At 48.8% G+C, this 16,736-nt stretch overlaps 1 protein-coding gene across 6 annotated transcripts in view; it reads right to left on the bottom strand.

The window, feature by feature from the left end:
* Window positions 1-16,736, bottom strand: part of CIT (citron rho-interacting serine/threonine kinase) — a 541,532-nt gene that overhangs the window by 341,355 nt on the left and 183,441 nt on the right. The window lies entirely within an intron of this gene.

Raw genomic sequence — 16,736 nt, 5'->3', positions numbered from 1 at the left:
GACCCTAGTTATAGGAACTGTGCCCAGAGGAGACGGACGTTTCGAGGAAAGGATTTTGTTAATTAAGGGTGAGATACATACCAGCTCACACCACAACACACCGTACAACCTGGAATATAACTAAACCAGGTAACAGTATGAACAAATAAGATCAGCAACAGGTTGATCTGAACTGCAACACAATCCTTGTGTAGACTTATCAATAACTATGTACAAGTACTGCAGATTTATTCCGCACTGGGACGGGCGCCCAGCATCCTCTACGGACTAGGAGAAAAAGATTTACTGGTAGGTTTAAAATCTTATTTTCTCTTACGTCCTAGAGGATGCTGGGGACTCCGTAAGGACCATGGGGTTTATACCAAAGCTCCAGACCGGGCGGGACAGTGCGAATGACTCTGCAGCACCGATTGAGCAAAAGAGAGGTCCTCATCAGCCAGGGTATCAAAGTTATAGAATTTTGCAAAAGTGTTTGAACCCGACCAAGTAGACGCCTCGGGCAGCCGCCGAAGAAAAGCCCACCTTCCTAGTGGAATGGGCCTTTACCGATTTTGGTAACGGCAATCCAGCCGTAGAATGAGCCTGCTGAATCGTGTTACAGATCCCGCATGCGATAGTCTGCTTGGAAGCAGGAGCGCCAACCTTGTTGGCTGCATATAGGATAAACAGAGCCTCCGTTTTCCTAATACGAGCCGTCCTGGCTACATAGATTTTTAAAGCCCTGACTACATCAAAGTACTTGGAATCCTCCAAGACATCCGTAGCCACCGGCACTACAATAGGTTGGTTCATGTGAAACGACGAAACCACCTTAGGTAGAAATTGTGGACGAGCTCTCAATTCCGCTCTATCCATATGTAAAATCAGATAGGGGCTCTTGTAAGACAAGGCCGCCAATTCTGACACCCTCCTTGCAGATGCCAAGGCCAATAACATGACCACTTTCCAAGTGAGAAATTTTAACTCAACAGTTTGAAGTGGTTCAAACCAATGTGATTTAAAGGAACTGTAACACCACGTTAAGGTCCCACGGTGCCACTGGGGGCACAAAAGGAGGTTGGAGGTGCAGTACTCCCTTCACAAAAGTCTGCACTTCTGGAAGAGAGGCCAATTCCTTCTGAAAAAATATTGATAGGGCCGAAATCTGCACCTTAATGGAGCCTAACTTTAGGCCCATATCTAGCCCCGCCTGTAGAAAATGGAGAAAACGACCCAGCTGTAAAAACATCCGTAGGAGCATTCTTGGATTCACACCAAGACACATACTTCCTCCAGATACGGTGATAATGCTTCGTCGTTACCTCCTTCCTAGCTTTAAGCAGAGTAGGGATGAACTCCCCTGGAATACCTTTCCTAGCTAGGATTTGGTGTTCAACCGCCATGCCGACAAACGTAACCGCGGTAAGTCTTGGAACACACACGGACCCTGTTGTAACAGGTCCTCTCTTAGAGGAAGAGGCCAAGGGTCTTCTGTGAGCATTTCCTGAAGATCTGGATACCAGGCCCTTCGAGGCCAGTTTGGAACAATGAGTACCGTTTGAACTCTTGTTCTTCTTATGATCCTCAATATCTTTGGGATGAGTGGAAGTGGAGGGAACACATAGACCGACTGATACACCCACGGTGTCACTAGTGCATCTACTGCTATTGCTTGAGGGTCCCTCGACCTGGAACAATACGCCCGAAGCTTTTTGTTGAGGCGTGACGCCATCATGTCTATTTGAGGGAGTCCCCAACAGTTTGTCACTTCTGCAAAGACCTCTTGATGAAGCCCCCACTCTCCTGGATGGAGATCGTGTCTGCTGAGGAAGACTGCTTCCTAGTTGTCCGCTCCCGGGATGAAAACAGCTGACAGAGCGCTTACATGATTTTCCGCCCAGCGAAGAATCCTGCTGGCCTCCGCCATCGCTGCTCTGCTTCTTGTTCCGCCCTGGCGGTTTACATGTGCCACTGCTGTGATATTGTCTGACTGGATCAGTACAAGTAGGTTGCGTAGAAGATGCGCCACCTGTCTCAGGCCGTTGTATATGGCCCTCAATTCCAGCACATTGATGTGCAGACAAGCCTCCTGGCTTGACCATATTCCCTGAAAATATTTTCCTTGTGTGACCACTCCCCAGCCTCGGAGGCTCGCGTCCGTGGTTACCAGAACCCAATCCTGGATTCCGAACCCGCAACCCTCTAGGAGGTGAGCACTGTGGAGCCATCACAGGAGAGATATCCTGGCCCTGGGGGACAGGCTTATCATCCGATGCATTTGGAGATGGGACCCTGACCATTTGTCCAGTAGGTCCCACTGAAAAGTTTTTGCATGGAACCTGCCAAACGGAATGGTCTCGTAGGCCGCCACCATCTTTCCCAACACTCGAGTGCATTGATGAATCGACACTCTTTTTGGTTTCAGCAGATCCCTGACCATGTTCTGGAGTTCGAGAGCTTTTTCCAATGGGAGAAAAACCCTCTGCCGTTCCGTGTCCAGAATCATGCCCAAAAACGACAGTCGAGTTGTCGGCATCAACTGCGACTTTGGCAAATTTAATAGCCAGCCGTGTTGTAGTAGTACCCTCAGAGAGAGTGCCACGCTTTTCAGTAACTGGTCCCTTGATCTCGCCTTTATCAGGAGATCGTCCAAGTACGGGATAATTGTGACACCTTGCTTGCGCAGGAGCACCATCATTTCCGCCATTACCTTGGTGAAAATCCTCGGGGCCGTGGAAAGCCCAAACGGCAACGTCTGAAATTGGTAATGACAATTCTGCACAGCGAATCTCAGGAACGCCTGATGAGGAGGATATATGGGGACATGAAGGTATGCATCCTTTATGTCTAGTGACACCATAAAATCCCCCCCCCCCGTCCAGACTGGAAATCACTGCCCGGAGAGATTCCATCTTGAACTTGAATCTTTTCAAATACAGGTTTAGGGATTTTAGGTTCAGAATTGGTCTGACCGAGCCATCTGGCTTCGGGACCACAAATAGAGTTGAATAAAACCCCTTTCCCTGTTGCAACAGGGGAACCGTGATAATCACTTGCTGTTGACACAGCTTTTGTATCGCAGCTGAAACTATTTCTCTCTCTGGGAGAGAAGCTGATAAGGCCGATTTGAAAAATCGGTGTGGAGGCACGTCTTCGAACTCCAGTCTGTATCCTTGGATTACAATTTCTAGCACCCAAGGATCCAAGTTCGAATGAATCCAGACCTGGCTGAAGAGCTGAAGACGTGCCCCCACCGGTGCAGACTCCCGCAGCGGAGCCACAGCGTCATGCGGTGGATTTGGTAGAGGCCGGAGAGGACTTCTGCTCCTGGGAACTAGCCGCAGCTGGTGTTCTTTTCCCTCTACCCTTGCCTCTGGCGAGGAAGGATGATCCACGTCCCATTCTGAATTTATGAGACCGAAAGGACTGCATCTGGTATGGAGGCGTTTTCTTTTGCTGTGGGGGAACAAAAGGCAAAAAAGAAGACTTACCCGCGGTAGCTGTGGAAACCAGGTCCGCGAGGCCGTCCCCAAACAAAAGTTCACCCTTGTAAGGCAAGGCCTCCATAAGTCTCTTGGAGTCAGCATCACCAGTCCATTGACGGGTCCACAACGCCCTCCTAGCTGAAATTGCCATGGCATTGGCCCTTGATCCCAAGAGGCCAATATCTCTCGCAGCCTCCCTTAGGTATAACGCTGCGTCCTTGATGTGACCCAATGTCAACAATACACTCTCCCTGTCGAGGGTGTCCATGTCAGATGACAAGTTATCTGCCCATCCTGCAATCGCGCTACTCACCCATGCCGACGCTACCGCCGGTCTGAGCAGGGTTCCCGTAGTCGCATAAATCGATTTCAAGGTAGTTTCCTGCCTGCGATCCGCAGGATCCTTTAGTGTCGCCGTGTCCGGAGACGGTAGGGCCACCTTTTTGGATAAACGCGTCAAAGCCTTATCTACCGTGGGTGATGATTTCCACCGTAACCTGTCCTGTGAGGGGAAAGGATACGCCATAACAATTCTCTTAGGAATCTGCAGTCTTTTGTCTGGAGTTTCCCAAGCTTTTTCAAATAGAGCGTTCAGCTCATGGGATGGGGGAAATGTTACCTCAGGTTTCTTTCCCTTACAGACCCGTGTGTCAGGGACAGAAGGGTCCTCTGTGATATGTAATATATCTTTTATTGCAATAATCATGTACTGAATACTCTTGGCCACCATTGGGTGTAACCGAGCGTCATCATAGTCGACACCGGAGTCGGAATCTGTGTCGGTATCAGTGTCTGCTATCTGGGTAAAGGGACGTTTCTGGGACACATTAATATCCATGGATTGTCTCCATGCTTTGTTCTGGGACTCAGATTTGTCCAACCTTTTATGTAATAAAGCCACACTTGCATTTCACGTCTACCCAATCAGCAGTCGGCAGTGCCGACGGAGTCACTATTACATTCTGCCCCGCATCCTCTCTGGAAGAGCCTTCCGCTTCAGACATGTCGACACACACGTACTGACAACTCCCCCACACACGGGGATATAGGGGACAGACCCACAGTAAGGTCCTTTAGAGAGACAGAGAGGGAGTTTGCCAGCTCACACCCAGCGCCACTGTGGTCTGAAATATTAATAATGTCCCATGCTGGTTAGAGCTGAGGGACTAAGCTCCGCCCCCTCGATGGCGCGCTTCGGTCCCGCTAATTTTTATACTGGCGGGGGTCTGTATATACTGCCCATGCAGTATCTATGCGTGCCAGTGAACTTTTATGAGGTAATTATTGCTGCCCAGGGCGCCCCCCCTGCGCCCTGCGCCCTTGCTGTGCCTCGTGTGTGTGTGTGGGAGCAATGGCGCGCACGAAAATCTGAAGTCTTCTGCCGCCTTTGAAGTCTTCTTGCTTCTCATACTCACCCGGCTTCTATCTTCCGGCTCTGTGAGGAGGACGGCGGCGAGGCTCTGAGACGAACAGCTAGGCGTACCAAGTGTTCCGACCCTCTGGAGCTAATGGTGTCCAGTAGCCTAAGAAGCAGAGCCTATCAGTAAAGTAGGTCTGCTTCTCTCTCCTCAGTCCCACGAAGCAGGGAGCCTGTTGCCAGCAGTGCTCCCTGAAAATAAAAAACCTAACAAAGTCTTTTTCCAGAGAAACTCAGTAGAGCTCCCCTAGTGTGCGACCAGTCTCCTCTGGGCACAGAATCTAACTGGGGTCAGGAGGAGGGGCATAGAGGGAAGAGCCAGTTCACGCCCATTAAAATGTCTTAAAGTGCCCATGTCTCCTGCGGAGCCCATCTATACCCCATGGTCCTTACGGAGTCCCCAGCATCCTCTAGGACGTAAGAGAAAAAAACACAAATCTATAGATATTGCTTCTAGCTTATAGGTCACACCACCCCTGTTCTCAAATGTATAGATGTAAGCCAGTGTGTTCCTGTCATACTGTACATTGCTGAGGGGAATTGGTCAGTTAAAGAAATGTGTCTTAAGCTGGGTACAAACCACAATGACATGTTGGCGGACCAGTCATCGTGCCAACAGAGCTGCCAATTCAGCTAAGCATATACACTTAACGATCGGTTACTTGATATGTTGGTCCTGATATCCAGCTGCGCATTTGTATTTGCCCTGTGACATCGGTCCCAGCAGCAAGTGTACAGGCTGTCGCGGGTATACACAGCCAGATGCACCAATATATCTGCAGACATACTAGGCATTGACTGTGAAGCAGAACTGACGCGATATGTCTGTGAATGACGTCGTTCACAGACATACCATTTGTATACACCCACTGACCCACTCGTTATATAGCAAACATTTGATCGAACAGAATTGGGGAATTAGTCATATTTGCAGGTACATGAGGTAATCACTGATATTTATTTAATAGGGTCATTTTACTGTCACACACAGGACATCTGTATAAGTTTTATCATATCAATTTTTTGGGAGAATATATATTTTTAAAAAGACAGATGTAATATCTAAGTAGCAAACTAGGCATATTCTTCAGGTAGAAAAAAAATGAATTGCTCAGTTATACCCAACACAGTGTCACAAAATTCAGTTGCCACATACGGGACAAGCAAAGTCATCCATCATTTTGTAAAGGAAACATACTTGATTCAGCGCAACTCTTTGTATTAAAAGCCTGTATTTTTTTTCTTTCTATAAAAACCTATGAGAAAGAGATCCATGCAGTTTCCAATAGGCGTTCCCAGGCGGTGATGGGGTGGGTAACTCGAGTCTTTTAGCATGTCGGAGGCGAGCTGGTGTCAGGGACTGCATCAGAAGACGCAGTTCCTCTGAACCTGGCGGCCAAATACAGATGTACCTTCTAAGCAACCATAGGGTTTATGTAGAGCAGTTTAGAGCTGCAGCATTAGCATAATTTTGTAGTAGCAGCTGTGACAAGAGTCACTGCCGCTACTGCCTAGCATCCCCCTCTTAAGCAGGCCCATACTCTAACAGAAAGAAGTCAATTCCTTTTAACAATTTATAGTCCATATTCTGAAAGGAGATAAAGAACGGACCATAAAGTATCCATTTAGCTGTCATGCAAGTTATAATGTAAGCTAGCGATGTAAAAATTAGAGCATTTTAGATTAACAAAGTTCTTTATTTTTGTTGTAATAGTAAATATTAAGAAAAAAATTGAGTTTTTAGAACTTAAGTTTTATCGAAAGAAGGATGCTGTAAGTTTGAGATCCCAGAGTGTTATCACTGGGGATGTATGGAGGCTGCAGATACATCACTCCCAGAAGATGGTCTGTACATTTATTATTTATTACCAGTTATTTATATAGCACACACATATTTTGCAGCGCTTTACAGAGAATATTTGGTCATTCACATCTGTCCCTGCCCCAGTGGAGCTTACAACCTATATTCCCTATCACGTGTATACACAGACACATTCACGTTCGGGTTAATTTTGTTTGAGAGGAAGCCTGGGAACCCGAAATAAAACCACGGGGAGAATATACAAACGCCACACAGTTATGGCCATGGTGGGAATCGAACCCATGACCTCAGTGCTGTGAGGCAGTATTGCTAACTATTACACCGTCCGTGCTGCTCAATCCGTGCTGTACATCAGGGAAAGGAGCCAGTTGCCTGTGGAAGAAACCTGAACAGAACTAAAGAGCAGACTTAAGCATTCCCCTTACAGAACTTCTTATCCGAACAGTAATAACTTGGCTAACTGAAGTAAGAGGTAAACACTTGTTGCTTCTCATCGAGATGAAGACCTTCTAAACCTTGTGAAACTTCTCTGACAAAAGCAAGCTTTCAAGCCCTGAGCTGATCTGAAATATACGACCAGCTAAACCAGATGGTCCCAGGTCGAGGGAAATTGTCAGTGATCTTCTATTTCTTCCATTTTTTTATGATTGCACCAACAGTTGATCTCGTCTCACCAAGCTGCTTGACTATTGTCGAGTAGCTCATCCCAGCCTTGTGCAGCTCTACAATTTTGTCCCTGGTGTCCTTAGACAGCTCTCTCGTCTTGGCCATGGTGGAGAGGTAGCAGTCTGACTGTTTGAGTGTGTGGACAGGTGTCTTTTATACAGATAACCAGTTCAAACAGGTGCCATTAATACAGGTAACGAGTGGAGGATAGAAGAGCTTCTTAAAGAAGAAGTAACAGGTCTGTGAGAGCCAGAAATCTTGCTGCTTGGTAGGTGTCCAAATATTTATTTTCCACAAGAATATACAAGTAAATTGTTTAAAAATCATACAATGTGATTTCCTGTTTTGTTTTTTTCAGATTCTGCCTCTCACAGTGGAAGTGTACCTATGATGGAAATTACAGACCTCTCTCATCTTTTTAAGTGGGTCAACTTGCACAATCGGTGGCTGTCCAAATACTTTTTTGCCGCACTGTATTTCTTCCAAATACGGTGATAATGTTTAGATGTTACCCCCTTCCTGGCTTGGATCATAGGGGGTCATTCCGACACGATCGCTCGCTGCAGTTTGTCTGCCGGCGCATGGCAGCGTTCGTTGCCTAGCGATCGCCTCTGAGACAGAGGCGGTCGCTGGGCGGGAGGGGGCTGAACACCGGACCTATGGGGGGGCGGGCCGCGGTGGCGACAATTAACTCCCGGCCAGCCGCAGGAGCTGCGTTGGCCAGGAGCTACTCCTCAAATACAAAGGCATCGCCGCTGTGCGATGCTTTTGTATTTGTGCGGGGGGGGGGGGTGCGGACTGACATGCGGGGCGTCCCCCCGCATGTCAGGGAAGAAGATCTTAGCTGTGCTAAATTTAGCACAGCTACGATCAACTCGGAATGACCCCCATAGTCGGAATGACCCTGTCAGGAATCTCTCTCCTAGCTAGTTCAACTTCCACTTGCTGCAGAAGATTCTTGTGAAGAGGTAGAGTCCACGGATTTTCGAGCAGCATCTCGAGAAGAGCCGCATATACCAGGCCCTTCTTGGCCAGTCCGGGGCAATGAGGATTGGTTGAACCGTTTCCCTTTTTATTCTTTTTAGAATTGTTGGGATCAGCGGAAGTGGAGGAAACATGTACACCAGCTGATAGACCCGGTAGTTATCAGAGCATCTACCGCCAGTGGTTGTGGGTCCCTCGACCTGGAACAATACCGCTTCAGCTTCCAGTTGAGTCGAGAGGCCATCATGTCGATTTGTGGATATCCCCATCGACGTGTCAATCAACCACCAGAACACCTCCAGATGAAGGCCCCACTCCCACGGGTGCAGGTCGTGTCTGCTGAGGAAGTCTGCTTTCCCAGTTGTCTACTCCTGGAATGAAGACCGCTGACAACGCCACGGAGTGTTTTTACGCCCAGAGGAAAATTCTTGACTCCTCTGACATTGCTGCTCTGCTTTTTGTTCCGCTCTGTTGGTTTATGTACGTCACTACCGTCACATTGTCTGACTGGACCTGAATGGCCTGATTCTGAAGAAGAGATGAGGCATGCAGAGGGGAGTTGTATATAGCCCTGAATTCCAGGATGTTTATTGGTAGAACAACTTGAAATTGCACCCCCTGGGGGACTGCGCCCCAACCTCTGAGGCCTGCGTCTGTGGTTAGCAGAATCCAATTCTAAATCCCGAACCACTGACCCTCGACGAGGTGAGAAGTCTGTAGCCACCACAGGAGGGAGATTCTGGCTTTTGGCAACAGACGGATCCTCTGGTGCACGTGAAGATGCGATGTTGTCCAACAGATCCAGCTGGAATGGCCTCGCATGAAACCTTCGGTATTGAAGCGCCTCGTAAGAGGCCACCATTTTCCCCAGAAGGCGAATGCACACATGCACCGAGATCCGGGCTGGCTTCAGGACAGCCCGCACCATCGACTGTATTACCATTGCCTTTTCCAAGGGAAGGAACACTTTCTGAGACTGTGTGTCCAGTATCATTCCCAGGAAAGGAAGCCTTTGTGTTGGTTCTAAGTGAGATTATTGTAGGTTCAGAATCCACCCGTGATCCAGGAGTAGTCTGCTTGAGAGGCCAATGCTGTCCAACAACCGCTCCCTGGACAGTGCCTTTATCAGAAGATCGTCCAGGTACAGAATTATGTTCACTCCCTGTTTGCGGAGTAGGAACATCATCTCTGCCATCACCTTGTTGAACACTCTCGGTGACGTGAAGAGATCAAATGGCAGGGCCTGGAACTGGTAGTGACAGTCCTGCAGTGCAAACCGTATATAAGCCTAATGAGGCGGCCAGATCGGAATGTGAAGATATGCATCCTTGATATCCAGAGACACTAGGAATTCCCCCTCCTCCAGACCTGACATAACCGCTCTCAGAGACTCCATCTTGAATTTGGACACTCGTAAGTACGGGTTCAACGACTTGAGATTCAGAATCGGTCTTACCGAACCATCCGGTTTCGGTACTACAAACAAGTTGGAACAGTACCCCTTGTTTTGCAGATGAGGTGGAACTGGAACAATGACCGGAGTCTGTACCAGTTTTTGAATGGCGTCCTGTAAAGTTATACTTGCCTCTTGTGAAACTGATAAGCCTGATTTGAAGAAACTTTGAGGTGGGAGCTCCTGGAATTACAGTCTGTAGCCTGGGACAGGCAATACAATTTTCCTTGAAAGCATGGATACCGATGTATCCACTATCAGTGTATTTTCCAATTTTTCCTATCCTCGGGATGAAAAGGAAAGGATGATAACAACCGTTTAGGGATTTGAAATTTCCTATCAGGACTAACCCACGGTTCTTCAAATAGGGTATTAAGTTCCTTTGACACAGGAAAAGTGGCTGAGGATTTATTTTTTATATTAAAATAAGATTCCTCACTCTCCGCTGTCACCTTATCAGGGATATTTAGAACTTCTCTGATAGCTTCTATGAGAGGCTCTATTCCCTGCGACAGAGTACCCTCCCCCACCTCTGAGTCCGCCCTGAGTACCCACCCCAACCTCTGAGTCCGCCTCACCCTCCTCCATTTCTGACCCCTCATCATCCGAGTCAGACTGCAGGATATGGGCCAAAGTGCGTTTTTGCGGACAAATGGCAGGAGACTGAGACGCTGGTTTGAGTACTGAGTCTCTTTTCATAAACTCAAGTCACAGATTGTCTTAAGTATTGCGTCTCTTTCTCGGTCAGAGATAACTTAGTAGAGATTGTTGAAATCATTCCCCTAACAGTCCAGCCATGCTGGTTCTGCCCCACTAGCCTGGGAAGGAACACTACATTGAGTACACACTAGTGAAACCCCTGGGGAAGAGGAACACTGTGCCTTAAATTAAACACACTCTTTGCCTGACATACTGTAACAGTGACAGCACACACACACACACACACACACACACACGAAAAGGTTAAGCACAATTAACCCACAAAGAGCCCCTCCAGGGAGACACAGAGGGAGTATGGAACCAGCACACGGCGACCTTAACGCTAATGCCAAGCATAAACGGGTCGCAGACTAAATACCTAGATTAGGGACTTAGTACACTAATAAGCGCCCCCCCCCCCTCCCCCCCCATGCTATGACTCCCTGGTACCACTGAGGTAATCTGGAGACACTCTGGAGAAGCTGCGCGTCCCTGTCAGTCAGCGTCTGTGTCAGCTGCAGAGGGAAAACGGCACTGGTGAGCTGCTGGATCCATTCATAGTGAAGCTCCGCCCCTTCAATGGCGCGCGGTCTTCCCCCTCTTTTTTATAATGGCTGTCTGTGTCTAAGTGCATAAAATGGAGACAGACTCCTTTTATGGCATTGTTGCCAGTCTGGGTACTGTGTCCGCTGTTCAGCGTCTGTGTCCTTACACAGCAGGAGATGCAGTCCGTTCCGTTTAGAAGCCATGCGTCTCCGTACCCTCATGCCGCCATAATGGGCGGCAACCCGCTAACTGGGAAGCCGGCTTAGTACTCACCACTCTTCTTTCATCTGGCTCTGTTAGGGGTGGCGGCGTGCTGCGGGAATGTACGCTCGCCGTGGTGGGGCTTGTGAATAATTTCCTCAGGAGCTAGGGTCCTGTCAGCGGGGAAAGGTACCATTAACCCCCGAGAGAGGTGGAACCATTAACCCCGAGAGAGGTTGGACCATCCCCCCCCCCCCCACCCACCCACCTTCCCCACCGCTAAGTACCACGAAGCAGGTGGCTGGTGTCATCCAGTCCTGCCTGAAAACAACAAACACAGAAAATAAATGCAGAGTAAAAACTCTTCAGGAGCTTCCTAAGACGTAACCGGCTCCTCCGGGCACATTTTCTAAACTGAGTCTAGTAGTAGGGGCATAGAGGGAGGAGCCAGCCCAAACTATCAATTTCTTAAAGTGCCCATGGCTCCTAGTGGACCAGTCTATACCCCATGGTACTAAATGAATTCCCAGTATACCATAGGACGTAAGAGAAAACATAGTAATTAGAACACAAGGTGTAAGGTAACAGAAATTTTAATACAAACTTAAAATAAACATAATAAAAATAAATATAATAATCAGTAATGAAAGAATATGTTTGAAAACACCTACTGCAGATGCGTGAGAAGATTGACACAAGTTGTGTAATTCATGTATTATATATCTGTCAATGGCAGAGACTTTACAGCCCATATGAAGATGAAGTCAGCTTTGAGCTTGTCTATTGTTCACCATATGCTACCTATGCTTTTTATTTTTGGATGAATGGTTATTTTCCGTGTATTAAAAATTCAGTTTTGGGGGCGTGGCTTCGGCGGACATGGAGTAGCACACAGGTTGTGTGTCTCTCCAGCTATAATATCCTGTACTACCATCCTGTGTCCCCCCCTGGGCCTGCGATCCACCCCAATACCTGCAGTAAGGTGTGGGGATACCCCTGTGCCGCTCTGGGACCCGTCAGCCCGATATCTGCTGCAACACGGAATTTCTGGTGACCAGGGGCCCGTGCCTGCTGGAGCACGCGGGACGCCGCCATCCTGCTGACCGCGCTGAGATCTGCACGTGGCTCCCGTCTTGAGCGCGACTCATATCGAGTCCGCGGCTTCCCCTCTGCCGTCGCTAAGGACGCTGTGGCGGGCGTCTCTCTCTCCTACAGTACCTCGCTCCTGTTTCTGCTCTGGAGGTCTGCGGGGGATCCCCGGCCGCAGCGCCATCACGTGACCCGCTGCCGCTCTCCCTGCTCGCTCCGGCGGCCCCAGCTCCTGCACGATCGCTCTGTGCTCTGCTGAGGAGGAAGTGTGTGGTGGGGCTGGAGTCTGCGAGTGCCTGTGCTCTCCCCACGCTGCTGCTACCCTGCTGAGCTCTTTGACTGTGCTATTAACCCTTGGAGGGCTCTGATGATGATGTTGCCCAATCTCAGCAGCACTGCACACATTTAATTTTCATTTGATTGGAACCAGCTTTATGCTGCATGTGCCCCATATGCTGAGGGGGAGGGGAACCACACTTTTACATCCTGTTGCATTCATTCATTCTGTGCTGACCGAGGCTGACTCTTAATATTATACACGGTCACTGGACAGTTTTGATATACTATACTTACCCGCAGGCAGCGACTGGACAATTCTGATATACTACATCAAGTTACTCATTGGCCGTCCCTGGACAGTTCCTGATATACTATTTAATATACTTCTTGATCCCTGCCGTCCGCTCGGCTATAATGGTCAAACCGCAGCAGTCTGCTGCGGCGAAGCTAGAGAAGTATGTCAGAAATCCACCGACAAGGTCCCAACAGGGGGGAAAGGTGCGGTCGACCTCGGCACCGCCTTCTCCGTCGGCTAGCTCCTCATCTGTGGAGGCCACCGATGCTGCTTTGCAAAAGGTGCTGAATGCGGTCACGGCCAGTGAAGCCCGCTTGGCCGACAGGATTGGTCAGGTCCAGGCGGACTTATCCATTATACACCAAGACCTTCAGCGGGTGCGAGAGAGGGTCGGTGAGGTTGAGACGCGCACCTCCACACTGGAAGACACTGTTACGCCTCTCGGTAGACGCACTTCTGCTTTGGAGTCTCAGATGACGGAGGTGCATAAAAAGATGACTGATATGGAGGGGAGACTGCGGCGAAATAATGTCCGTTTCGTCGGGCTCCCGGAGAAAGAAGAGGGTGCCTCCCCTGAAAAATTTCTTTAACGTTGGCTGTTGGATACGTTTGGAGCGGAGGAGTTCACCTCACACTTCGCGGTGGAACGCGCCCATAGGGTCCCGATGCGCCCGTTACCTCCAGGGGCTCCTCCCCGTACGTTTATCGCCAAACTCCTTCATTATCGGGATAGAGATGTGATTCTGAGACTGGCCCGCATCAAGGGTCCCCTTAAGTGGAACGGTTCCCCAGTATCAGCTTTTCCGGATTTTGCTGTCGACGTCCAGAAGGATAGAGCTCAGTTTGTCCCTGTGAAACGCAGGCTGCGGGAACTGAATATCCCCTATGCCATGCTCTTTCCGTCTAAACTGCGAGTGGTCTCGGATGGAGAAACAAAATTCTTCATGACCCCTCGTGAAGCATCAGTGTGGCTGGACGGACGCTTTCCGGCACGGCGGGCGTTAGCCGCTGATTGAACTTATGCATTTGATTTCTCTACTTGCAAATATACTGTTTTTCATGTCTGCTATGTTATTGTTATATTGTCTCGGGAGGGATGTATAGTTGTTAGTGGTTATGGGTTTTTTTTATGATTCCCTGCGAGTTGCTATTCTGGTTGGATAGACTCATTCCGACTCAGGGAGCGGTAGCCGCCGATTGCACTTATATATGTGATTTCCCAGCTAGTCAATACGCTACTGTTTGCGATGTGCTGCTATGTTGTTCACGTAGGGGCTTTCTGTGGCCCTTATGGGCCTTCACTGGGAGGGGGTGGCTCTGTGGAGATGGGCGTTGTTTGATGTTGCCTCTATGTTGCTCTTGGGCCTTATGCTCTCGGTGTTCTCTCTGCCATACAGTTTTTACGGGGTAAGCGATTATTTTGTTGGGGTGGGGGTGCTGGTCTGGGGGGGGGGATCGGTTTTGTTTTAAGTTTGGCTGGGGGATTCTCCTGTCTCGAGGTCATTATATTCTTGGTCCCCTTAGTGGATATAGGAATTTAACCCTAGTTGGTATTGGCGGAGTATGTTACGGTGCTCTCTGCCTTAGTTGGGATTGTTAGTAATTAGGGTGTTTCGTTGTTAGGGAACCAGGTATGCTGCTAGTTTTAGGTGGTATACGGGGTGGGGGTGGGGGTTACTTTGGACTGTTAGTATTGATAAGTTTAAATTTTTTGCTGTGCGATGTGTTTTTTTTCGCTGTGTCAATGTTGCAACTAACTGCAGGCTTATTTTCTTTGATGTTCACTGGCGGTGGCTGGCCGCGGGCGCTTTGCAATATTACAACGATGCCCTGCTATGGCGTTGGTTAAGTTTCTGTCGTGGAACGTGCGGGGGATCAATGACAAGATTAAGCGCTCCTTGATCCTTCGACTGATTAAGCATTATGCTTCGGATATAATCTGCCTGATGGAAACCCACTTACTGGGTACTAAGATTATGTCCCTTAAAAAACCATGGGTGGGCTGGGCTTACCATTCTATGCATACTGCAGCGTCCCGGGGAGTGTCGGTCCTGATTAGGAAATCTGTTCCCTTAGCGCTTGATTCTGTGCAAACAGATCAAGGGGGTAGATATGTATTTCTCAAGTGCAGAATTAACTCCGTCCCCCTGTTATTGCTGGCTGTGTATGTACCCCCTCCATACTCGCATGACGTCCTTAAAAAGACATCTGCCTTTATGGCTGCCTCTCCTGACGTAGCTGTAATCTGTATGGGGGACTTCAACAACGTTTTAAATCGCGACTTGGATAGGTTGTCCGGGGCGTCCTCCAACCCACGGCCCGGGCATTCCCCATTTGCAGACACTGTGTCGGAGTTGGGTCTGATCGACCCCTGGAGATTGAAGAATCCTGATTTGAGGCAATACTCATGTTTTTCACGCTCTCACTCTTCTTTCTCTAGGATAGATTTGGCTCTTCTGTCCTGGGAGCTTTTGCCCAAAGTTCAAAATGTTAAATATGAGACTAGGGGTATCTCTGATCACTCCCCAATATCGTTACATATTGACTTAAACTGTCAGCGAGGCCAGGCAGTGTGGAAATTTAATCCCTTCTGGCTGACGCATATGGGCGAGGGATCTGATTTGGAGGCTAGCTGGTTAGAATTCTTTGATATGCATGATGACACCTTGGATGTGTCGCTGTTATGGGACACTTTCAAGGCTTTCTTGAGAGGAACATTGATTAAGCGGGTGGGGAGTCTTAAATCCTCCTTTAAGAAACATGAGTCTGAATTGGAGGCCTGGGTGGTTGCTTCAGAGTTGACGTATGTGCGGGATGACTTGGATGCCTCTAAGTTGATGTGGCTTCATGCGCAGGGTGAATGGGATGATTACCTGTGGGGGAAAACCCAGCACAGACTTCTCTTCTCCTCGCATGTCCAGTATGCTACTGGGGATAGACCAGGTTCTTATTTGGCCAATCTTGCAAGGGGTGATCGTTCCTCTCATACTGTAGTGGAGATTTTAGATTCAGCTGGGTCTATGCTGGACCGCACCCCCCAGATCGTGGCGGAATTTGTCTCATACTACCAGGCACTATATAGTTCTGGGTTGACCTGTTCCCCGCTGGAGCTATGTGACTACTTGGATGGAGTCCACTTGCCCCGTATCTCCAGTGAGGCCAGGGCCCTTCTATACGCTCCTTTGTCAATGGAGGAGATTGAGACTGTGATCTCTGCCTCCCCCGATGGTAAGGCCCCTGGCCTTGATGGCATCCCGTCAGAACTGTATAAGAAATATACAAAATTCTTTGCCCCTCAGTTGCTTGAGTTGTTCAATGCAATTTTTGCCCAAAATGCGCTTCCCCCGTCTATGGCGGAGGCTTTGATTATAGTAATTCCCAAGCCAGATAAGGACCCCAGGAAGGTTGAATCCTACCGTCCTATTTCCCTGTTGCCCACGGATATTAAAATCCTGGCTAAGGTTTTAGCTTCCAGACTCGGCCAGGTTATCTCCCAAATTATTCACCCTGACCAAACGGGCTTCATGCCTGGCAAGTCCACTGCTGTGAATTTGAGGCGCCTGTTTGCTCATTTTCAGGTTTCTCAGGAGGAGGACTGCTCTGCCGTTATAGCCTCCTTAGATGCCGCAAAGGCCTTTGATTCAGTGGAGTGGGCCTTCCTCTGGGAGGCTATGAGTAGGTTTGGTGTGGGCCCCAACTTTATCAATTATGTTAAATTGTTATACTTTCAGCCCATGGCCAGAGTCTCGGTGAACGGGTTTGTTTCGGACTCCTTCCCCCTAACCAGGGAAACGAGGCAGGGCTGCCCTTTGTCTCCGACT

This window comes from Pseudophryne corroboree, chromosome 1 (genome assembly GCF_028390025.1).
Source record: "Pseudophryne corroboree isolate aPseCor3 chromosome 1, aPseCor3.hap2, whole genome shotgun sequence".
Taxonomy (NCBI): domain Eukaryota; kingdom Metazoa; phylum Chordata; class Amphibia; order Anura; family Myobatrachidae; genus Pseudophryne; species Pseudophryne corroboree.
Note: the sequence above shows the minus strand (reverse complement) of the source record. Positions and strands in the feature narration are given on the sequence as shown.